The sequence below is a fragment of the Thermobia domestica genome, chromosome 6, assembly GCF_964235325.1.
Source record: "Thermobia domestica chromosome 6, izTheDome1.hap1.1, whole genome shotgun sequence".
Classification (NCBI taxonomy): Eukaryota; Metazoa; Arthropoda; class Insecta; order Zygentoma; family Lepismatidae; genus Thermobia; species Thermobia domestica.
In genome coordinates, this window is record NC_137459.1 from 245120196 (window position 1) to 245145399 (window position 25204).

General features: G+C 37.0%; 1 long non-coding RNA gene across 1 annotated transcript; it reads left to right on the forward strand.

Annotated features, from left to right (window-relative positions):
* Positions 1-336: 336 nt before the first annotated feature.
* On the forward strand, positions 337-22951 carry LOC145688455 (uncharacterized). The gene is made up of 3 exons (XR_014131911.1): positions 337-978; positions 17489-17980; positions 21577-22951. It is a non-coding gene; the product is annotated as an uncharacterized LOC145688455 (long non-coding RNA).
* The last annotated feature ends 2253 nt before the right edge of the window (positions 22952-25204 follow it).

A 25204-nucleotide genomic window follows, 5' to 3' on the forward strand; every position in this document is an offset into this window, starting at 1 on the left:
TTTAAACCAATTTCTTAGAAATTAACAGGATATACAGTAAATGTACCAAGTGTTCAAAATTAGAAAAGCAAACTCTTACCTTGTTTGGATTTGCATGTGATGGTCCTCGAAAATTTGTTGCTTTTTGTCAGTTTTTCACTTATTGCACGCAGTACAAAATACACTTGCACAGAAACAAGAACATGCACAAAGTTTATTATATGATACAACCTTAGTTGATATGTAATATTGAGTTTACACTTCACAGAAAATCTGTTTTCAGATCTAAGAGCTCCAAGCTACATTAGAATCTGCCTTTGAATAGGAATGACGCGTTTTTTTTTTTTTCGGCACAGCTTTAGGTTTACTTGAAACAGAGTTACTATCTTGTTCACTCCCGGATACGCCACTGAGCACAAAATAATCAATGTCCTTACTATTAATTACTAACTCATAACCGTCTGAGTCGGAGTCATTCATCAGTTCTGCAATTTCATTATCGCTAAACATTTTGCCTCTTCTTTTTGTAACATCGCCGCTCGTGAAGGAATATCCATTTTTTTTTTCAATCAAAAAGCACAAGATATACTCACAAAAATATAAATGCCCATTCGTCCGTTTCATTGCAATGAACCCATATGATGTGAGTGTGTGTGGAAGTTTTTGACGCCTACGAACCGAAGGGAAGTGTTTAAGATTTAATCAGTGCGACGTGATTAGACGCAAATACAGCCCTCGTCACCTACTCATTGCATTGTTTACTTTCGTTGAAAGAAAACAAAGGACTCATTCTATGTTACATTCGGCAGGGGAATTGATCGCAGAACTTGGGTGAACACATGATTGCCAACATTTCTTTTTAACCTTTAACATGTTCGTAAGCTGTAGAGTGTGTATGCTGATAAATCTTGAGGTAGAAATGGAGCCATTGTTTATAAATATTAGGGAAGATAGCAGGAGCAGCGATGAGTCAACAAAGCCATGACGAAAGTGAATGAAGTAAGTAGATTAAGAGATGAGTTTTTGGATGTGTTTCTTCAACGTTTTATTTCGATTACATTGAGATGTGTACACTCATGTCCAAAATTATTGTCGCATATCTATAACTGTCTTCTTGTAAGAATATAAATTGATAATGATTTTGCAGGGTACTTTTAATACTGATACTATATGTAGAGTCGGGAAATGTATATTTGTAATAAATTTCATAGGAAAAGAATACGAAAATTAGCATGAGTAAAACAAAATGTTCCTAAATGGATAAGAAAATTTTAGTTTCGTTTTATTGTTCTTATTTACTGCTCTTTTGACATGAAATTTGCCACATACATGTCTTTGCCGATTATACACATACTAACATTATAAGAAATACCAGGCGAATTCGTTATCAAATTATATTCCTACAATAACATATTTATAGACATGCGACAATAATTTTGGACATAAGTGTGCATGCATTAATATTTTTATGATGTTGTAAAAGGTTATAATAAATACTTTTCCTATTACATTCGTATGAAGTAGGCTTCACGCTACAAGCTTCCTGAACGCGACAACAGTGCACGACAGCGTTGCCACACTTCCATTTACTGTATGCTGTTTCTTCATATAAGCGCGGGGAATTTAAAGATTGGGTTGCAACATGGCTCACCGCTTAACGCAGAGAATATGTTCAAGTAAACATTTTTTTTTAAAAAATAAATACTCTACCAACTAAACCCTTTTTTGTTTATAGTTCCAAATATTTGGAACACTAGACTTCCAAATTTTCGAACAGTGTTTTGTACGTTTCTCTACCTACCATGGTAAAGGAGATCAGAGCGTCGTACATTTGTTTTAATTACACAAAAAATATCAAGTGATGAAAACTGAACTTTTCACATCTTACAGTTAATGGATGCATCTACATACTGTACACAGGAAATTATTTCACGTGATCTCTTTTCTGAGATATAGCTCTATAAACATTGATCTACCAAAAAAGTACGAAAAAATACGCACTTTTTCATTAATTTTTATTTTTTTCTCACTACATAGTACAAAGAAAATTTTTATATCTTAAGTACTGAAAAGACAACATTCCAACAATTCCAACGAGGTATGACAATGAAATATAAGTTTTGGCTGGACGTCACGGCAGCACCGCGAAGTCAGGGGCCTATCTTTATGAAATGGATAGTAGTACTTTTCCTGGCGGTATTTAATACTTTTCATCAGAGTGCGAAATCATGAAATCAAAGTGAGAGGAAAAAATGAAATGAAATCTTTGAGTTTTACGTCCCACGGTTATGCCGGTTAGGCTAAAGGAGACGGTGATTATGAGAAATGAATGAAATGGTGGAATGAAGTAAGTGGGAGGAAATGGGAGAACCCCGAGAAAACCCACGCACACGGTGTTTGTCCACCACAAGGTTCACTTGGCGGGGCTAGGATCGAATCCGTGACCCCAAAAACCAGAGGTGAACGCTCTACCACTGAGCCACCGCGGCCCTAAAAGTGAGAGGAGACTGGAGAAGTGAAGAGAGAGAGAGAGAGACAGAGCGAGAGAGAGAGAGAGAGAGAGAGAGAAGAAAACGCTCGCACTTTTACACTTCAAAGTAAATTAAGTCATTTATTTTTTCTGTCCCCCTCCTTCCCCTCCCCTAAGTTCTACTGTCAAAGTAAATAGCTAAAAACACTCCCAGGCCAGAACCGCATCTACGTTGGAAATTTGATCGAGATCGGTCGGTCGGTGCAAGAGATTAAGAAAAAATGAAATGAAACCTTTGAGTTTTACGTCCCACAGTTATGCCGGTTAGGCTAAGGGAGACGCTGATGATGAGCAATGAATTAAATGGTGGAATGAAGTAAGTGGGAGGAAATGGGAGAACCCCGAGAAAACCCACGCACACGGTGTTTGTCCACCACAAGGTTCACTTGGCGGGGCTAGGATCGAATCCGGGACCCCAAGCACCAGAGGTGAACGCTTTACCACTGAGCCACCGCGGCCCCCGGCCGGGAATCGAACCCGGGTGTCCCACGCCAAAGGAGTGTTCACTAACCACTTAGCCACGAGGGAGCTCATCTGTGAGGCAGTGTAAACCCCCCAAAAAAGAAAGAAAATAAACGCACACTGGATGTTTGCGCAACTGAGGATCAAAACATTCTCAATGGAGTATGAGAAATAGTAAACGTCAATCAATGTGTGCTTTTGCTTATTCATTACTTCGTTAATACTTAATTCCTTCTAGAAATAGTGAAACAATACTATGAAGAAACACTAATTAAACTAATAACAATTACGTTGTATTTCTTACCATACCGTTTTTACCACCCATAGAATTTCAACCTAGCACTATACTGCATTAGTCACGCCGTAACGAAAGCTGAAATTCAAAGACCTAGCACTCGTAACTGTTGAAGTTGTGTTGTAGCTACCTGTATATCACGCGGCCTGCGTTGGTACTCCTCAACATAAATACGTCACAGCCCAAAGCCAGGAAACATCACAAACAGAAGACAGGGGCACAAGCAGTGCCTGACACTTCACGAACTCAAACTCACCAAGACTCAACTCAACATGACCTTCAATTACGTTCTAGAAACCAAACCAGTGCTAAGGCACAAACTCACCAACTTCCTATATGAAAACACAAGAAAAAAATCTAACGTTTTGGTTCCAAAGTGATGACATAACAATAATACTAAAAAGGTTTTAATTTTCAGTAACCCAAACATTAATTAACTAGGGAACATAACAAAGCAAAAATAAATAAATAAAAACAAATTAAATTAAAAAATAAAAACCTGACAAGTAAGCTCTCCCTGACTACTTTTTTTTAAATTTCAGTAAGGCTGTAAAATATGTCAATATCTTCGTAATATATATATATATATATCATTGTAAACAAGTTCTTTAAACAAAAGAAAGCTCTGAGAGCGCTTACCTCTGACGTGGTAGGTCCCTGGTTCGATTCCTGCTCCCGACAAATAGGCTTTTGGTGAACACTGTAGGTGTGGTTATTCTTAAGACTTTCCAGTTTCCTTACATTTTCTTGATTCCACCATTATCATGTATCTCATCGTCACCTTCTCTCTTACATTGATGTACAATCATGGGGCGTTAAACTAAAAGAAAAAAAAATCTTGCAAATATCCTAGTAAAAATGAGTTTTCTAAACTACACTAGTGGCCCCGCATAGCGTATTTGCTAACGCTCTCGCCTTCGGTGCGAACGGTCCCGGGTTCGATCCCGGTGGGGGAACTCGGTCGAAAAAGTATCAAAAGATTTTAAGTCCAGCCATCCTGAATGAGGTTTCCTTGGCTTTTCCTCATTCACAGCAGGCAAATGCCGGAGTGGTACCTAACATATAGGTCCCAGGCCGTTATCTTCCTTCCCAAATCCAAAAATGAAAATGAAACCTTTGAGTTTTACGTCCCACGTTTATGCCGGTTAGGCTAAAGGAGACGGTGATGATGAGTAATGTATGAAATGGTGGAATGAAGAAAGTGGGAGGAAACGGGAGAACCCCGAGAAAACCCACGCACACGGTGTTTGTCCACCACAAAGTTCACTTGGCGGGAGCTGGGATCGACCCCGGGACCCCAAACATCAGAGGTGAACGCTCTACCACTGAGCCACCGCGGCCCCATTTTTCCCCAATCCATTCTTCCCTTCCTTTCCCCGGATAGTGTGATCACCGAGGGAAGTCATCCCTCATATGCGACGGGCTAACAAGGCCATTGATGCCGAAAGCCCAGAAATCTAAATCCTAAATCTTCACTACACAAGGGAATTTTCGCGCTGAAAACGGTTTATTAGCAATTATGTTAAGCAGCCCTGTAGTAAATCTGCACCAAGTAATAAATCGTCACATATAAAACGGAATGAATAAACACATAACATTCATTTTGCTACCTTGAAATGTAAAATGTTTCAAAACATTAATATTCAAAGATTTCTCAAAATTCAGATTCACCCATTCCATTGTCCTCAATCATTAACGAGTTTTACAATAGTAAGAATTGTATTCATAAACTACATTACTTACTTAATACTATATTAAAGCAAGTTACACTAAAAGAATATATAATTAATGGAATATTTAACTAAAGTAATAGTTAACTAGTGTACTTACCCAAGCATTTTTTCCTTCCTCTCTTCTTTTCCGTTTGTAAACAACCTCGTTTCGCAAGCAAAAGACGGTAGTTCAATGACGTCAGCCATGGCGAAAGAAAGAGGTGTCTATAGGCGGCCTGGATCTCACACACAGATGGACGTATATAACATATAGCTGAAGTATTTAACATACGTATATGTATGTAAAATACAGAAGATTGTTAGAAGTCAGACATCCTGCAGCGACATGATGTAATATCTAAGCGGGTAAAAGGCAGTACCTGTGTAGCATATGGATAAAGTACGCTCCGTACAGATTTCCTTAGTAAGCATAACGAATCCTTGTATTTGTACAATATACCGCTGTCCGGATAATGGATTTTTCTCAGTGTAGGCCGAGCAAAGGCGAGGGTTTGTGGTGAAGCCCCCAGCTGGGCAAATTCAGGAAATATGAAAAGCAAACGCATGAAATTCACTGTTGATACGTAAGGGATTCACTGTCGATACGCGAGTCCGTAGGCCAAGTAAACGCGGGGGCTGGGGGTGGAGCCCCCAACTTACAAAAGGCTAGTCTATATATAAAACTACATGAACTGACATAAAATAAACGGATAATTCTGGTTGATGTGGAAAGTTAAAATTTGACATGATTGTAGGTTTCCGGGACTAACCAACAGGAAAATTGTTAAGAGTGAATACTTTTAATTTTGAGAGAGTCTGAAGGGGGAGATAAAGTAATTCCCTGTGTTATTTAAATGGGCCTTTCTTAAGACCTATAATCTCATCTTTTAGGTACTTGGAATGGGAATAAAAAATTGAAATTCGGTATGGTTGTACGTTTTTGCTAGTTTTAACTACATATCTCACTAAAAGTAAAAATTCCCAACTTTAGAGTGGATTTATGGGCAATTGAAAAATCTTCTCCATGTTATTTATATGGGATATCTTCTACACCCCCAAATTATTATGCACTTCCTGTAGGGCTACAATGATTAAATTTAGTAAGATTGTAGTTTTTTGAGACTAACCTAGAGGAAATTTTCCAAAAGTGAATAATTTTAATTTTTAGGGACTCTAAAAGGAGAATGAAGACATTTCTCATGTTATTTAAGTTTACCTTTTTTTGGACCTATAATCTCATATTTTTAGGTACTTGGAATTGAATAAAAACTTGAAAATCGGAATGTTTTTTACGTTTTCGGTAGCGTTATCTAAGTAAATCATCAAAAACAAAAAAATCCAGGTGTGGAGTGGTTTTATGGAGAACTGAAAAATCTTTTCGATGTTATTTATATGGGACATCTTCTACACCCCAAAATGTTTAGGTACTTCCGGCAGGATGAGAATGATGAAATTTGGCATGATTGTAGCCTTTCAGGACTAACCCACCGGAAAATGGCCAAAAACGAATACTTTTAGTTTTTAAGGGGTCTAGAGGGGGATGAAGAAATTCCCAAGGTACTTAAATGGGGGCGCGGACAAAATCCAAGCGGATAAAATCCAAGAGGACAAAATCCAAGCGGACAAAATCCAAGCTAAATTCTGACAAGGCGGACAAAATCCAAGCGGATAAAATCCAAGGAACAGTATCATGTTCACAGCTGTGGTATGTGCCTGTGAACACCCTAATTAAATTGTATGTTTGTTTCTTTCTTCAATTGTCATGCATTCTAAAGTTTTATCTGTAATTCTTCAATTTATTGAAATAACATTTCATTTACTTTTAAAGAACTGAAAATCCAATAAAACATGTAAGATTGTCACAGTAAGAGTGCAGATGAGATTTAATTACTTATCCATCCATATGAAAGTGTGTAAAAATATTATGCGTGTACAAATACATTATAAAAGTATGTATTTTCTTCTGAATATATATACAGTATAATACATTTAAGACCTCAGCATATTATTGTGAGACCAATCATTGGAGTATTTTAATTCAATTCTTATGAGGTGGCATACAGAAGTCTTGATTTGTTTGTTGGTAGTGTTTTATGTATATTTCGAAACAAATAATTATAAAATATGAAGTGTGTATTTTTAATAATGTAATAACGTGTGTGAATTAAATAATGTAAAAGTGTTATCTAGAAAATCGAAATGTGAAAATGTGTCTAGACAAACTAAATGAAAATGTATATATTATTGGTTATTTTGACAATTGTAATTGAAGTAGATACTTTGAGGGTAGAGAAGTATTTTTTATATCTAAATTATATCTTTTTAATTTTATTTTTACTTTAATTCTCAATAAATATAATAGAATTAAGTAAGTAGTGTACTCATTTTAAGACTGGGCTGCTTTGCTGTTATTTGTTATCTCTGATATTAGCCAGTGCTTTCATTTTCTGGTTAATTTATGTGAGTATACTCTTTTTAGTCAAAATATTTCTGATCACCCTAAATTGGATTCACCTGGGCATGTCCTAGCAGTAACCAGACTATTTTATGAGTAATTAAAGCTCATCTGCACTCTTACTGTGTCAATCTTACATATTTTATTGGATTTTCTGTTCTTTAAATGTAAATGAAATACTATTTCAATAAATTGAAGAATTACAGATAAAACTTTAGAATGAATTACAATTGAAGAGAGAAACAAACATACAATTTAATTAGGGTGTTCACAGGCACATACAACAGCTACGCACATGATACTGCTCTTTGGATTTTATCCGCTTGGATTTTGTCTGCCTTACCAGAATTTAGCTTGGATTTTGTCCTCTTGGATTTTGTCCGCTTGGATTTTGTCCTCTTGGATTTTGTCCGCTTGGATTTTGTCCTACACTCACTTAAATGGGCGTTTTCACGAAATTCATTACTGATGTAAACGCTGATTTACAAGAGATGTGAGGTCGTAGGCCGAGCAAATGTGGGGGTCTGGGAGCGTAGCTCCCATCTAGCCAAAGGCTAGTCTAATATATAAAATTGAAAGTCACTATGTTTGTGACTTCCTGTCACCACGGCATGGCGCGTCCTCAGGTTGGATCGAGGAGAAGGCCTCTAGATATAGAGGTTAGCTGCGAATATACTGAATAAGCAGTCGCGGACAGACGACAAGGAGTGGTCCTCCAGCTTGGGGGTTTGGGTGAGGCTAACAATCTCATGGTGTAAAATAAATGCACTTGTTCAGAAACATTCACAGAAGCCTCGGACCAGGACTGATTACTTGGCACGACCTCAGCAAAAGAAAATGGTCATGATCTTTGGAACATGGAATATTAGAAGTCTTTGTAGGGCAGGCGCGTTAAAATTAGTAACGAACGAACTAGAGAAATACAGGATGGACCTAGTAGGAGTTCAAGAAGTTAGCTGGGAAGAAAATGGGACGGCGAATTCCGGAAATTTTACGTTCTTTTACGGGGAAGGAAATAAAAATCACAAATTAGGAACAGTTTTTTTGTTCACAAATGAATAATATCAGCAATTAAGTGGGTTGAATTTGTTAATGATAGACTTTCTTTTATCACTCTTAAGGGTAGATGGTGTGATATTGTTTTAAATGTACATGCTCCAACTGAAGATAAGGATCACGATATAAAAGACAGTTTTTACGAAGAAGTGGAACGGATATTTGACCAACTCCAGCGATATCATATGAACATTCTATTAGGGGATTTCAATGCGAAGGTAGGACGAGAGGATATTTCCAAACCGATTATAGGAAACGAAAGTCTACATAAGGAAAGTAATGACAACTGTGTTAGACTCGTGAACTTCGCAACATCCAAAAACCGTATCGTGAAGAGTACAAAATTTGCACATCACGACGTTCATAAATATACTTGGACTTCACCTGACAGAAAAATACGTAATCAAATCGATCACGTTTTAGTAGACAGAAGAAGACAATCTAGCATAATTGATGTTCGGCTGTTTAGGGGAGCTGATTGTGACACTGATCACTACCTGGTAGCAGCGATAATAAGAGATAGATTATCGTTGAATAAAGGCAATGTCCGAAAACGGAGAGATTTAATTTAAAGAAATTAGATGAGAGTCAGGTAAGAGAGGAATACAAGATTGAAGTTTCGAATAGATTCTCGGTTTTAGAAGATTCGGAGTGCACTACTGTTGAGGATACTTGGATTGAAATTAGAGATAGCATTAAAATTTCAGCAAAAGAAAAAAATTAGGACACGCGGAAATACGTAGAAACAAACCATGGCTCGACCAGGAATGTATTGAACTAGCGGAGAAGAGAAAACAGGCAAAACTAGGTTTGCTACAAAATCCGAATGAAATAACTACACAGAATTAGGTAGCCATCAGGCGGGAAACTTCCAAATCTTTTAGAACAATGAAACGCGATTTCTTGAAAGCTAAAATTAAGGAACTTGAGGATAATAGTAAAAATAAAAATATTCGGGACATACATAAAGGGATAACGAATTTAAGAAGGGTTATCAACCTCGTGCCTATATATTAAAGAAATCTGACGGAACAGTTCTCACTGATAAAATAGCATCTTAAAAAGATGGAAAGATTTCTTTGCCGATTTGCTGAACACGCAGCCAAAAACTAATGTGCATGGAGAAAGAGAAATACACACCGCAGAACCATATATCCCAGAACCTAGCCGAATAGAAGTAGAAATTGATATAAAGAAATTAAAGAAACACAGATCTCCGGGTTTAGACGAAATTCCGGCTGAGTTAATTTTAGCTGGAGGAAAAAAATTATGGAACAAGATGCATAAACTCATTCTCCCTATCTGGAACAAGGAAGAATTGCCACGAGAATGGAAAGAATCAATCATTGTTTCAATTCACAAGAAAGGCGACAAAACTGACTGTAATAATTGTAGAGGCATTTCTCTTCTGTCAACGTCGTATAAAATCCTTTCAAACATTCTATTTGCAAGATTGGCCCCATACCAGGGGCGGATTAAAGGAGGGGGCGAGGGGGGTAATCGCCCCCCCCCAAGAGCCCTTTAAAATATTAAAATTACACACACTGCCGCTCGTAGCTTACCGCCACACGAACGAAAGTTTGGGATCATTCTTGCATTATTTCAAAAGAGGGTTAATTCTTTAAATTCTATTTTAAAATAGTATCCGTTTAGCATGCCGCGTTTATGCTAATTCGATAACGATAATTCGAGTCATAATGTCAGATAAATCTCAGGAAGAAGGACGATGTTACTTGAACATCTGAAAAACTATCCATGGCTGGTTCTTTCCCATAAGGAGAGGAATCTTTTTTGTAAATATTGCTCACTTTTTGCAACGGGTTTTGGGGGGTTGGGCTATCGAAGAAACGTGCCTCTCCAAACTCTTGAGATTAAAACTTTGAATAAATTCGCTACTTTCTACGGTATTTTAGAAACTCACAACAAGGCACAATATCACATTAACGCTCTTGAGGTCGGAAAAGCGTTTCTGAAAAACTACTGGGAATCAGTGAAATCAGTCGAGAATCAAATCAACTCAAGAAGACAAGTCATCCAAAATCGCGACAAACTGAAATTAATGTTGGGAAATGTGATATTCCTTGGAAGACAAGGCATTGCTTTTCAAGGCCACACGGACAAGGGTGCCGATTTCTCCGTAAATTCGGGGGCCATTCAGATGCAGAATGTATATATATATATATATATATATATATATATATATATATATATATATATATATATATATATATATATATATATGAGGATTTTAAGACAAATTGCATTCAAATTATGTCAAATATTGTATATTCATAAATACAATAGGGAGGCCCACATGAGATTTGGGGGGCCCGGCCCCCCATGATCGGTGCCCTTGCACAGGGAGTGCGTGTGCGGATAATTGGACCTCAGATGGTGACAGTGCAGAAACTAAGTTCAACGAAGGCAATTTTCGAGAATTGCTCAGATTTAGAATGGCTTGTAGTGACGATCTCTTAAAGAATCACTGGAAGAAAGCATCGAAAAAGACCATTTTTGCCATCATTGAGGGTTGTGGATGAGAAATCACGTCTGTAAAATTGTCAATCGAGTGCGAGAGGATCAGTTTTATTCTATTATGTTTGATGAGACTACGGTCGTTTCGCACACATCTCAGCTGTCTTTGATTCTAAGGTACGAACACATGGGTGAAATTAGAGAAGACTGCTTTGGTTTCATTGATCCTCGATCAGCAGACCTGAAAGGTGAGGTCATTGGTTCGAGCTCGGAATCCGAAGACGCAGAACCTCCCGAACTCTCACTGACTGGGGGGAAAATTGGAGAAATTGTTCTATCTTTGCTACGAGACTTCTCACTCGATCCGAAAAACTGCGTTGGTATTGGTACAGATGGTTGCGCCGTCACGACCTCTCAAAGTAGCCGGGCAGTGCAGGAGATCCAGAAGGAGGTTTCAAACGCGCTGCACTGTTCATATTGCAGTCACAGCCTCAACTTGTCCATCTCCAGGTCGTCGTCAGTACAGTGCATGAGGAACTGTCTGGGAACAACGAAAAAGATCATTGCATTTTTCACCGCATCGTCAAAACGTAATACTGTCCTTAAGCTTATGGTTAGTGACCAGTTGGAGACATTGTGTGAAACGAGATGGGTTGAACGGAACGACGCGGTGTTAGAATTTCACGTGAAATTTCAATAAAAAGTGAGGTTCTACAATGTGTTCCAAATGATCCGAGTTAGATACAGCAGCCAAAGTATGGGCACTTTCTTCTGCCATGCACGACATCGAGTTTATCGTAACTATTACGTGTCTTCAGGGTGTCTCACGATAACCCTCCCCTCAATCGCCTTTTGCAGAAGACTGATTTAGACATGAGCGCAGCGTCAGATGCCATTCAGGACACTATCGCAGCATTAAACAAGAAGCGTTCAAACAGCAAAGAATTCAAGGCAACTTTCAAAGCAACATCCAGAATGGTTGCCAGTGTTGACGTGCAGATTCAAACTCCTCATCTCACCCAAAGACAACACATCGTACGAACTTCAGGGCAGATGACACGACATTTACTACTAAAGAACTGTCTACATTCCGTTGATGGAGTCGGTTGTAAAAGACCTCAAAACTCGTCTTGCGCAGGAAGTTTTAAATGTATACGGACTCAATATTCTATTGCCAACACGCGCAACTGACTAAACTCTGAGCAACAACTTCCGCGTTCTAGCAGAAAGATTTTACAAAACTATCGGAACTCAAGAAAAAAATGCTGTTTTCCCTCTTTAGTTCTGAATTTGCAATCTGCACTTATGATCTCGCATCGTTTGGCCTAATCCTCATTTCGCCTAACCAATTATCTGACACTTTTATGACAGATAAAAGATAAGCTATATGTCCGCCATTTTAGGCGAAATAAGGATACACGTTTGGCCTAATCCTCATTTTGCCTAAAATGATGGACTATAAAATAATCGTGGAGATAAAACTGGAGGGAAATTTTTCGAAAAAAAAAATTCCCCACTGTATAAAGAACTGAGAAATACAGATGCAAAACCAGTTAAATCCCTCTTCCATATTCAGTTTCATAAACTGTTAAATCCAAAACCTGCAAATAACCTAATGAGAAAAGCAGAATCAAACCCGGTTAATTCCATATTTCAAACAATTTGAGGTTTCGTACTGTATCTGAATATTTATTGCAACTCTTCGTAAATCATTCGAAATTTTATTTGGCAGAATTTGAAGTGCGTGCTTTCGTTATTTTTTTTAATTTTTGGACTGAAAATTGAAAAAAATGAAATCTTTAGTTTTACGTCCCACGGTTATGCCGGTTAGGCTAAAGGAGACGGTAATGATGAGAAATGAATGAAATGGTGGAATGAAGAAAGTGGGAGAAAACGGGAGAACCCCGGGAAACCCACGAGCACGGTGTTTGTCCACCACAAAGTCCACATGGTGCGAACTGGGATCGGACCAGGGACCCCAAGCACCGGAGGTGAACGCTCTACTATTGAGCCACCGCGCAGCTTGGACTGAAAATGGAGACACTATACGTCTTAACCTAACTGTTCGTGAAACTTTTCTGTGCTTATTTGCTTTTCTTTAATAATTACTAGACAAATGCACGAAAAATCGAAAGAAAACGATACTCTAAGCAGCGATGATCATAATTTTGTTATCAGACAACACCAAAATTGTCTAGAAAACGTACAAGACACATGAAAAACTGGAAACGAAATGTAGCCAAAAAGACAAGGTGAGTGGACTATCTATTGTTAAAAGTCGTTTGTTTTGTGTTTCAGGGTTACTCTTTACTTTGAACAGAACATTATTGGATTAGGTTCTTCTCTAAACGGTCTCTTCAGCTTCAGCACAACCTCTTTCTTAAAATGTCTCGTGTCAATTATCATTCAAAATTATAACATGCTTCCGGTACAACATGTTAAAAAATTTTGCCACTTACTTATCATTTCTGATTCTCTTTCTGCCACTGTTTTGCTCAAACTCAACATTTGCACATTTTGTTTTGCTATATTTGAAATTCATATATTGGGATAATTGGCAAATTAATATTCACCTTATGTTAGTCGATAAAAGGTTACAAACTCTTCCAAAATATAGTAATTCAGTTTAGAAATAGGTATAATTAACTCCGCTTGTAGTTACGAAGGGTTTGACGATTGAAAGCAGCTCAAAGCTCACGTTTTACAAAGAGGTTTTTGAGGAATAGAAAACCGAGAAAATAGTGATGCACCAGAGGACGACGACAATATGGATTCCCATTTAGTAGATGATGATGGAAAGGAGGTTACATAATTCAATTTTTTGCACATTTGGATCCTTTGTTTTCAATTTAGAACAAAATTAATGTAGCATTTATGTATCCATATTCATTTGTGCCAATCTTGTGCAAAGTATACTTGATACTACATCCTCCCCCCCAATATTTTAGTAGGCATAATACTGATTTCTGACTCTGACTCCCTTTCTTTTTGATAGGTTTTGTATCTTGAGCCTTAACAAAAATGGCCGCTCGTCCAGATGCAAAAGCTGTTATTTCCATTTACACAAGCAAAACCTGTTATATCCAAACTATTTTCTTCAATAACGCAATTCACAGACTAGTGTGATTATACAGCTTTCGACAGACCAACACTCACATTATTCTTAAATTTTTAATGTTCTCTAGTTTCTAATGTTATTTTACAATTATGACGTGTTTAAACAGTTTTTCTCGATTTGTCACAAATTTTAAAATGTGAATTTAACGGGTTTTGCTATTCACCTACTCATATATATTCGTATATATCCATGGTCCTAGTAAATACATAAAGGAGTTTTGGTAATTCTAACTCCTCGAAAATAGTTAATATAATATTAATCTATATATTTTGCATTTCTTAATTCTTTATATACTAGGGAATTTTCTCTTACATAATTTCCCTCTAATTGAATTTCCACGATTTTTTCTTATTGTCCGCCATTTTAGGCGTAACGAGGATTAGGCCAAACGAGGATCCTTTTTTCGCCTAAAATGGCGGACACAAATCTTATCATTTATCTGTTATAAAAGTGTCATATAATTGGTTAGGCGAAACGAGGATTAGGCCAAACGTAACGACACGCTTCTAAATGGAAGAGAACTAAAGAAAAAGGTGGAACTCTATCACGGACTGCGTTGGAGGCCTTAACCACCAGCGACGAAGATCTTCACGTGACTATTCGAAAACTGCTGCGCATACTTGTAACCCTGTGGTACGGATTCCACGTTAATCAGTAGCTCTCATATAGCCTCGCTGCTGAAAAGGACGGTTAACTCAACATCAACTAAATTTGTAACCCTGCATTCGAGCGTGGCCAGTGCAGAACGATCTTAATCCACACTGCACCGACTGAATACGTGGTTGCGATCTCGTTCTGGCGAAAAGCGGATGAATGGACTAGCACTTCTGTCATAGGGACATTGTCGTAGATCGCGATGATATTATTTCGACAATTACGCTTTGTGTGGTATTCGCCGAAAAGTGTGTTTTGCGTTGTAACTTGTAAGTTATTTTGTCCATTTGTTTAATTCATTTTACTAAAATACAGAAACATTATGAGCGTTCTAAAATATGTTTAACCTGATATTTTTTTCTAGCAAAATATTTAGTAAAGCATAGCCACGACCAGGCCTGTAGACAGAATATCTTTTCGGGGAGGGGGCATTGTGGTGAAAATTCCGTAGCAATTATATCTTTCACCCTCTTTTCCTGAATCCGTTTTACCTTTCTTTTTTGGGGGGAGATTTCGGGGAACATATCCCACTCTACAATAAAGAGCCGTAAGACGTTTCGTTTAATCCGCCAATGCCCCATACGCAGATGAAATTATTAAAGATTATCAGTGCGGATTTAGAAGAAATCGGTCAACTGTCGACCAGATATTTACCATTCGCCAAACTCTCGAAAAGAAGTGGGAATACAATACCCCGGTACATCAACTATTTATTGATTTTAGAAAGGCGTATGACTCGGTTAGGAGAGAAACATTATACAACGTTCTTACAGAACTTGGAATACCGAGAAAGCTAATTAGATTAATTAAGATATGTTAAAATGAATCCCAAAGTAAAGTCCGGGTAGGAAAATTTTTGTCCACGAGCTTTCACGTCGAAAATGGCCTGAAACAAGGAGATGCGTTGTCGCCATTATTATTTAACTTCGTTCTGGAATACGCTATAAGGAAAATCAAAGATAGCAACCAGTGCCTAGAGTTGAATGGAATTCACCAGATTATGGCATATGCTGATGATGTAAATTTGATAGGAGATGATAGGAGAACAATAGAAAGAAATGCAGAGGTCTTATTAAATGCTTGCAGGGACATGGGTTTAGAAGTAAATGCAGAGAAAACTAAATACGTGGAAGTTCGTCGGGATCGTAATACGGCAAATTATGGATGCGTTAAAATATCCAATAATACTTTTGATAAAGTGGATACTTTCAAATATTTAGGATCAATATTAACAGACGAAAATCATATTCACGAAGAAATTAAATGTCAACTAAAAGCAGGGAATTCTTTTTATTATTTAGTTCAAAATCTCTTGTGGCCGCGAAGTCTGTAGAGGAATTTGAAGCTTAAAATATATAAAACGATAATTATGTCTGTTTTTCTATATGGTTGTGAAACATGGTCGCTTACTCGGAAGGAAGAACATAGACTGAAATTATTTGAGAACAAGATTCTGAGACGAATATTCGGACCCAAAAGAAACGCGAGTGGGAAATGGCGGAAACTTTATAACGAGAAACTACATAATTTATACGGTTTACCCAACATTGTTAGGGTCATCAAGTCTAGGAGGCATGTGGGCAGGTCATGTAGCCAGGATGGAAGAAAGTAGGAAAGCTTTCAAAATCTTAACTGGAAGACCAGCCGGAAAACGACCATTAGGAAGACCAACGAAAAAAATGATAAATAAAGAAAAAAATGATAAATAAAGAAAAAAATGATAAATAAAAAATCGGCACGGATTGTTGCCTCCGATAGGTTATGAACTTTCTCCTCTAAAAATTTGAAGTCTCTAGGTTGAAATTTGGAAGAGAAATTGTAAATGTTCGTGTAAGGTAAAAAATACACGAGAGAGATACGAAGACCGTAGTGACATCTATTGACAAAACTTGTCCCTTTACACCAACCTTAATCATAGCGACACGAGTGGCCGTTTTTGACATTTACATGAATGTGGCTTTGCTGTGCAGCCCAGGTTTTGCACTTTGATCTTCATTTGTTTTTTCTGCTTTGTAGAATAGCGGGAAGGTCAGGTGTTGCAGGTAATGGGGCGTTTACACTTGGTCGATTTAGTCGCACGACTAAATCGATTTAGTCGCACGACTAAATCGACTCGCTGCATTTGCCACTAAATCGAAGCAACTAGGCCGAATCAGATCGATGGATATGTTCAATTATTTCAACCACAGAAAATAGAACGTCTTTTAATTCAGTTGCCAGTCGATTAGTCGCTTTCGATCAACAAGCGATTAAGTTGAATTCCCGTTTACACGGTCGATTAAGTTGAAAGTGACGTCAATTCAACTGAATCGAACGCAAATCGACTAAGTGTAAACGCCCCATAAGTCACATTTTTGTAAAAACATTTTACAATAACATATGTATATTGTAAGCTAGGGAAAATATGTTTCTATTAATTAAGAATATATATATCCAAAATCAAAATATATACCACTTTCAAACTATCCGGATAATTAGTAAAGGAGATGTTAACCTTTAAAATGGGAGGTCGATTTATCGACCAGCGGGTCTTAGTTGATAAAATACGTATTGCAACTCATGTGGCACTAGTTGCATTACTACGGCATTGTTCTTCTATTGTTGTAAAGTTTGCGACGTATTTTTTAGGCTACTTTCGATTAAAAATATTTTTTCCAAAAGTATTTATTTGTATACTGTATCCTAGTTGTTCAAATTTCTTTCTTCATGCATAAGATTTTTTGTTTAGCCACGTTTTTAAATTTACTTTCAGGAGACGGTCGCCCATCAACTCCATCCCCAATAATTGTTCGACCTGCTCGCAGATGAAGAAAGATCTTTACCAACGATGAAATATTTGAATGTTTAGATGAGACATTGATGTTTATAGTGGCGATGAAGAACTGTGGACTCCCGAAAAAATAAGTAAATCCGATTTAAGTGATTCTGACAGCGAGTCGTTTCCCAATATCCTACTAATATTTTTTCAAAGAAAGTTTCTTTGACGTGTCACGTACAATGGAAACGAGAAGTTGACTTCTCCCCATCAGTTCTCGCAGCTCCTCAAACATTAGTCACAGATCCTGAATGATCAACATGGAATCCTAAGCAATATTTTAATCAATATTTGGATGATGGTTTTTTTGAAGAAATGTCCTTACAAACGAATCGCAGACACGTTCAAGAAACAGAAAAATCTCTGGGAACCACAACAGACGAAATTCGGAAGTTTGTTGGAATTTCAATCATCACTGGAACTTTGAAGGTGAGTAAAGTTAAGTTTCTCTTAATAATAATTGTATTCAGTGGCGCATTTACAACGGAATGGCTTTCGGATTAAAGATTCTCCAAACAGTCCTCATTTTATTTAAGGAAAGCGATGTAAAAGCTAGTAATTTCCATGCGTATAAATTTCAAGTTTTTTTTTTTTTTTTTTTTTTTTACCAAACTTCCGGGCATTTTTTAATGAAGAGGGGCTCCTCCCAAAACAGTTTTCTAGAGGATGTTGTGGTTTTATTGTCTTTTTAGCGTAGCCGGCGATGCCTGAACCAGAGATGGAGTGGGTCAGTGGGTCAAGTGGGTCAAGTTTTCTTGGTGGGTCAGTGGGTCGTGGGTCAACAGCATGTGACCCACTGTGACCACCACCCACCATGACCCGCTGTGACCCACCACCCACCATGACCCACTGTGACTGACCACCCACCATGACCCACTGCGACCCACTACCCACCGTGACCCAATGCGACCCACCGACTCAGTATGATCTACCGACCCTCTCTGCTCACTGTATTGTAGACAATATCTTCTGAAGACTGATAAATTTGTCTCCGTTTTTCTTTCAAGACCTTCATTTCCCTTTCTTTTCCATTTGTTTCTGTCTACTTACCTGAGGTGAGTATATCTAACCAAGTGAAAAAAGAACTTCAGGCACTTTTGGATATTGATATTTTTAATTGTAATAATAGCAATAGGACTTACACTACTACTTGGCTTTCGAAGCCTGTGAGTTTTTAGAGGAGCTAACTACTGGAAAAAATAAATTTTTGAATCACTGTAATATATAAATTATTATATTAAAAAACTGAATGTAACTGTGTGCGCCTGATCATCACGGTCAAATTGCAAAGTCAAATGAAATTATTTTTGGTATATAGTTAGGCCTTAATCCAAATTGGGATGCTATATTGCTTTTATTATAATGCATATATCCTAAGGAAGTAGTGAGGAACCCAACTTTTGCGAGGAAAAAAAATGAGTATCTCGCAAGCCGTTAAACTTACGGAGATGAAATTCAGTGTATTAGCTCTTTATTGAAAATAAACAGTGTGTGTCCTAGCATTTTTTAAAATTCTCCTTTATGTGGGGGGGGGGGACTTTCTATATATGGAGTGAGTTGGTAGTGAGTTGGTTTGTAAAAATGATCGAAAACGATCGATGTTATTTAAGAAAAAAATTAGAAACAAAAAATACAGTGCTTGGCTTCATATATCCATTGTTTTCTGCTGTAATAATTGCTCAAGCTTATGTTTATTATTTGGAGCGCTTACAGCACAGGGCAATCAATCCATAAAGTTGTGAGAAAAATAGGCATAAAATTTGTACTGTAAGCTTAATTACACGGAAATTTGAAGTTCGGATTGTACGCATAATTGTATGGAAAATTTTACACTTTTTCTCCCTTTACGTTGGTCTACTTACTTTGATTTGGAACTTTGAAATTTCATCTTTTTTTTCCCACTGTAAAGTATTGATAATTCAACAAGGAAATAATTATACTATGATAATTTAATTGAAATTCATCGTAATTTGGCACATGGCAAACAGCAGTGTGGTAATTGAAGTTGAAGAAGGAGGGAAATTATCACTCAACTCTGAACACTTTCCAGGAACCTCGTTCCCTTTCGCTTTCTAGACGGGGGAGGGAACTTGGTAATGGTATCAAACCTTCATGTGTAATTACAAAAGTTAAATTTATAAACAAATAAGAAATCATCAGTTTATCAGGCTTTAATTGATAATTTATTCACAAGATTCCCTATCAAAGGCGTGGTAGATGAAGTTTCTGTTCTACATGGGTCGACATTACCAACTGACGTGGCCGATATGGAAAAGATGTTGTATGGTGATAGAGAGATTATACTTCTTGCTGAGTATTTCAAACCTAACCAAGAAAAATCGTTATCAGACTTAAGTCTAACAAGTACATTGTCGATGAGAAGTTGCAGAAATCGGGTAGAAATGTTATCAATATCCACGACAGAGTGCGAACGGGGATTTCCCCTTATGAATTTACAGATGACTAATATTAGAAATAGACTAAGTACTCAAACATTGTCTAGCTTGCTGCTCATCAATGTTAATGGCCTACCGCTAGACAAGCTCAAAGTAGACGAGCTAGTTATTTCTTGGCTGAAGGATGGACATCATTCTGCTGCGGATGATTTATCACGAAAAAGTTACCAACAGGAAATAAACGCGATTTCAGATTTGTTTTAAGGTGGAAAATTACGAGTTATGGAAAATGTATACTTGTATTACTAATGGCTTTCAACTTTATACCTAATTTTTAGTAAGTCTCTACTTTGCTTTAGGTAAACTACTTTGAATAAATATTCATAATAATTGCAATTATGCATATTTGTAACTTAAATTTAACATGGTGTTTTAGTGATTACACAAATTACAATTATGAGCATACTTTATGGAGATGCTCTCACAGAGGGTAACCGAGCACCTTTATACCGTATGAACAACTGATTTTTCAAGTCTTTTGTGAGGAAAATACTGTGAACTGAAAAACCATAACCTTTTCCATATTGTACAGGGGTATTTTCCTGCGAATAGAAGTTTTTTGTGGAATGCGTTCAGAAATTAACACTTGAAAGAATACTCCCTTAGTACAAGTATATTTTAGGCACACACTCATTTCCCCCACCTGGAACTGTTTCAATTTCCTCACTGATAAACACTTTACCATTTCATACCTTAGGTCAGATCCACTGTTATTGTAACAGAGTGGTGTTTGAGCGATTGACTAGAAATTCAAACTCCAATTAGTGACAATTTCACAGTCTTGTTTTATTACAAGTATAAAGTCTTTATTCAGTTTAGAAGAGGCCGTGGATCGTGTTCAGAGTTGATGACGATGGATTTTGGTGAGTCAGAGTAGGTCAAAGTGGATGAGAGTGGTTCATGGTGGGTGGTGGGTCAGAGTGGGTCACCGTGGGTGGTGGGTCAGAGTGGGTCACGGTGGGTGGTGGGTCGTGGGTCAGAGTGGGTCATGGTGGGTTATGGGTCAGTGGGTCGTGGGTCAAGTTTTCATTGACCCACGCCAACTCTGGCCTGAACACTATAGCTATGAAATCTTTTTCCCAAACCAGTTTTTGTTTTCTCTTCGCAACATATTTTTTAAAAGTTACGGTTATTTTATGTTCTTTCATTTAAAGAGACACCTTCCAATTTCTCTCGTGTACAATTTCTACTGTTTTCAGTTAGGATGTCCTTCACTTACCATGCTTTAGAAGTCTGGAAGAGGTTTTTATCTATTGTTCCTTAAAATGAGAATTACAATAAAACACCTTCTTTATTGTTTATCACTAGTTTGTTCCCGTTCACATGTTCAATTACGATATATTTGTGATGTTAGAGCTTATTTAATTTCCTTGATTGATAATAGATGCACTTGCAGTTTCTATTTTTAGACGTAAATCATACATTTGTCATTTATTTAGATTCGAAGTTCCTCAAACTTTCTATTAATTCTCACATGTCATCTGCAGGTGTTTCGTCAATTTATTTTTCATTTTTCTGCAAGTGTGGTATCAATTGTGTTGCTAATATATTTTTCTTTTTGGTTTTCAGTTTCCCATCTCATGTTGTACTGGCAGAAGGGTCTTGCGATTCCATTGATTTCGAAACATATGACCAGGGACCGATATTTTGCAACAATACGATCTCGGTTGAAAGTTGTCAATGACATGGACATATCAGATGCAGGTAAGGAAGGTGACAGATTGTGGAAAGTGCCCCCCCCCCCTCTTAGAACAGGTATGACAAGCCTGTGTAAAGATTCCGCGGAAGGAAGACCTCTGCATTTACGAACAAATGATACCATTAACTGGTCGCTGTGGGTTGAAACAGCGTGTTGCTGGGAAGCCCCAACCTACTAGACTGAAAAACTTCGTCCTAGCAGGAGGAGATGGGATTATACACAATTTTGATGTGTACCAGGGCAAAAACTGTTTACCTGTGGACAATACAGCATCAACAATGGGGATAGGGGGTGGTGTTGTGATGAAATTGACCAATGTTCTAGACCCCGGACACAAATTGTACTTTGATCGATATTTAACCTCAATTCCACTGTTTGACGAACTGAAACGTAAGGGATTTGTAGCAACTGGTACAATTATGAAATCTAGGTTGCCTAATAGTGTAAAGCTGATTTCTGACCGTGATTTAATGAAAAAGGGCTGTGGCAGTTCCAACCAAAGTGTGAGAAGTGAAGAAAATGTGTGTTGTGAAATGGTATGACAACAAAAATGTATTAATGGCAGGTTCGAACAGCGGAATTCAGGCTATGGGAAGATGTAAGCGTTATTCTCGGAAGGAAGAAGACTACATAGAAATTGACCATCCTAATTGAGTGCACCAATGTAACACTTACATGGGCATTGTAGATTAGAATGATAGAATGATTTCGTTGTACGCAATGTTGTATAGAACAAAAAATGGACAGTAAGAATCATCTTTCACTTTTTGGACTTGATCTTGGTGAATTCCTGGTTTGAATACAGACGGGACATCAGCGAATTAGGATTTGACAAGAAGAGCATTCTTAAGCTTATGGACTTCAGATTAAGTGTTGTTGAAAGTCTATTATTACATAAGCAGAAACGACCAGACGCATCAGTTACAGAGGATGAGGAAGAAGTCGGAACTCCACCTCCTTCAAAGCGAAAGAAAGCTGAAACACTACCAAACAGAGACCAGAGAAAGCGTGGTATGCATTTGGTAAATATATTGAAATGGCAAGCTCTAACAAAAGATGCAGGCGAAGTGGCTGTAACAGCAGATAAAAAAGCAGGTGTAAAACATGCAATGTTTTCCTCAGTGCAAACAAAAATAAAATTCCATGAAAATTGACAAGTACATTTTATTGTGCAAGTTACAACTAAAGATTAAAATGTAAAGATTGTAACAGCAAATCAAAATACGTGTGTAAAATATAAACTAGTTTTCGTTCTGTAAACAAAAGTAATTGGGTTAAAAATAAAATGAAAATTGTCAAACAATTACGATATATTAATACCTACTTCATACCATTTATTCTATTTCATAAATAAAGTAAATATGAATAGAGACTAGGGATGGTATCGAGACGAGACGAGACGAGACTTTGAACAGTCTCGGTCTCGTCTCGGTTTAAAAATAGCTGTCTCGGTCTCGTCTCGAGTCAAAAATCGCCGTCTCGGTCTCGTCTCGGTCAACAAATGCTTGTCTCGATCTCGGTCTCGGTCTCGAGGGCCAAATCTCGGTCTCGTCTCGGTCTCGTCTCGAAAGTCTCGAAATAAATAGGTGAAATTAAAATTCTAAAAAGTATTATTATTGTAAAGTCTGTCGTTTCTGCTTCTTATTTCTTGCCTTATTCTTGACTTAGGATTATAGTATGGTGTACTTCTTCAGAGCTAATTTGCTAGCGCTGATGCATGCGTGTGTTCCAGTTTCAATCATCAGTGGGTATATCATATCTGGGATAAAATTCTAATAGTAACCCATATTTCACTTTCAGCAAAAGACTTTCTCATATGGCCTCAGTACTGCCTATACAATTAAACTCTATTAAATTAACTTCAGTACTATATTTCCTTCCTTAGAATAAGAATTGTTCAATACATTCTAACAGATAACGCAACACATAGCAGCATGAATGTATTTAATCGTACCGAAATTGAAATTTTACAATTTCTCATTTATTATCCAATACATTCTGTTTTGACAGTCATTTTAAAAACATAATATAACGTTTATTATCTGAACAAATAGGGTAAATTATTACTACAATATATTTTGTTTAAAATTTATCAAATGCTTTATTACCGTTTCACATCTACGTGTTTAATTGACACCTTATAACACGAAATTCCTTAACTTTGTGGTGGGAGCTACGGCACTCATCTTTGCTATGTGTGGCCTCGGGTTGCATCACGAAACAAGTTAGATTCAATGTTAGATGTTTCGCATAGTTCGCGTTTAAATTTAAGTACATTCTGTTTCTTATACAAGTTCCTAAAGTTGTAATGCATTACAAACGCATACATCCACTGCCGTAACATAGATTAAGCTTATTCCTGAGCTCTTAGCGGTGCATGTGATCTTTATTCGAGAAAACCAATCGTGCGTTCATTACGTTGAAATTTTATATTATTTGAAAATTACTTGCGAAACATGCACATACATATTATATAAGTATATAGGTAATTCGAGCTAGCTGTATCTATTTTCTCTCTCTCGCTAAAACAAGTGATTCTTAACTTTCTAGTTTTCTTTTGTATTCATTTTCGTAGTTTTGCAGCAACATGAAGTGTCAAATATATATATATATATATATATATATATATATATATATATATATATATATATATATATATATGTGTGTGTGTGTGTGTGTGTGTGTGCGTGAGAGAGAGAGAGAGAGAGAGAGAGAGAGAGAGAGAGTATTTTTTCCTGTATGACTTTCGTTTAATTTTGGATCCAATTTTACCCTACCTTACCTAGTAAATTTATACAGTATATATATATATATATATATATATATATATATATATATATATATATATATATATATATATCTGAACATTAGTGGTAGACTATGTTAAGTCACTTTTTGGTCAAATTGAGTTAGAATACTTTTTTTTAATAGACTATGTTCTTTCTAGTGGTGTAATAATGTAAGTCTAAAGCCATCTTACTACTTTGTAACTACTTAGTATAGTTTGAAAAACAGTATTATAGATCTTAGTTAAGGAACCGGTTTTTCTCTTCTCCTGTAAAATTACGAAATTATGACTTGGTTTAGTTTACCTCTGAGGTCTCGATATAAAATCATCACCATCATCATAATCAAGCATTATCAATCCACTGTTGGATGAAGTCTTCCCAAGTTTTTTCTACAACTATCTATCTTGAGTAATTCTTTTCCAGGTTACTCCCCAGTGGTTCCTGATTTTGTCACAATTTCTTGTATGCGGCCATTTCCTAAGCCGTTTTTGTCACGTGGTATCCAATCTAAAATTGTTTTCGTCTATCGATCATAATTTTGTCTTGCAATATGTCCATCACATTTTCCGGTCTATTTTAAACATTATTTCATTAGTACCAGTCATTAGTTGTCAAATAATTCATTTCTATATATTTGGGCTACAAATAGTTCAAATCCTCTACTTTTGGAGCACAGACACTCTACTTTCGGATCAGGCAACACTGGCCC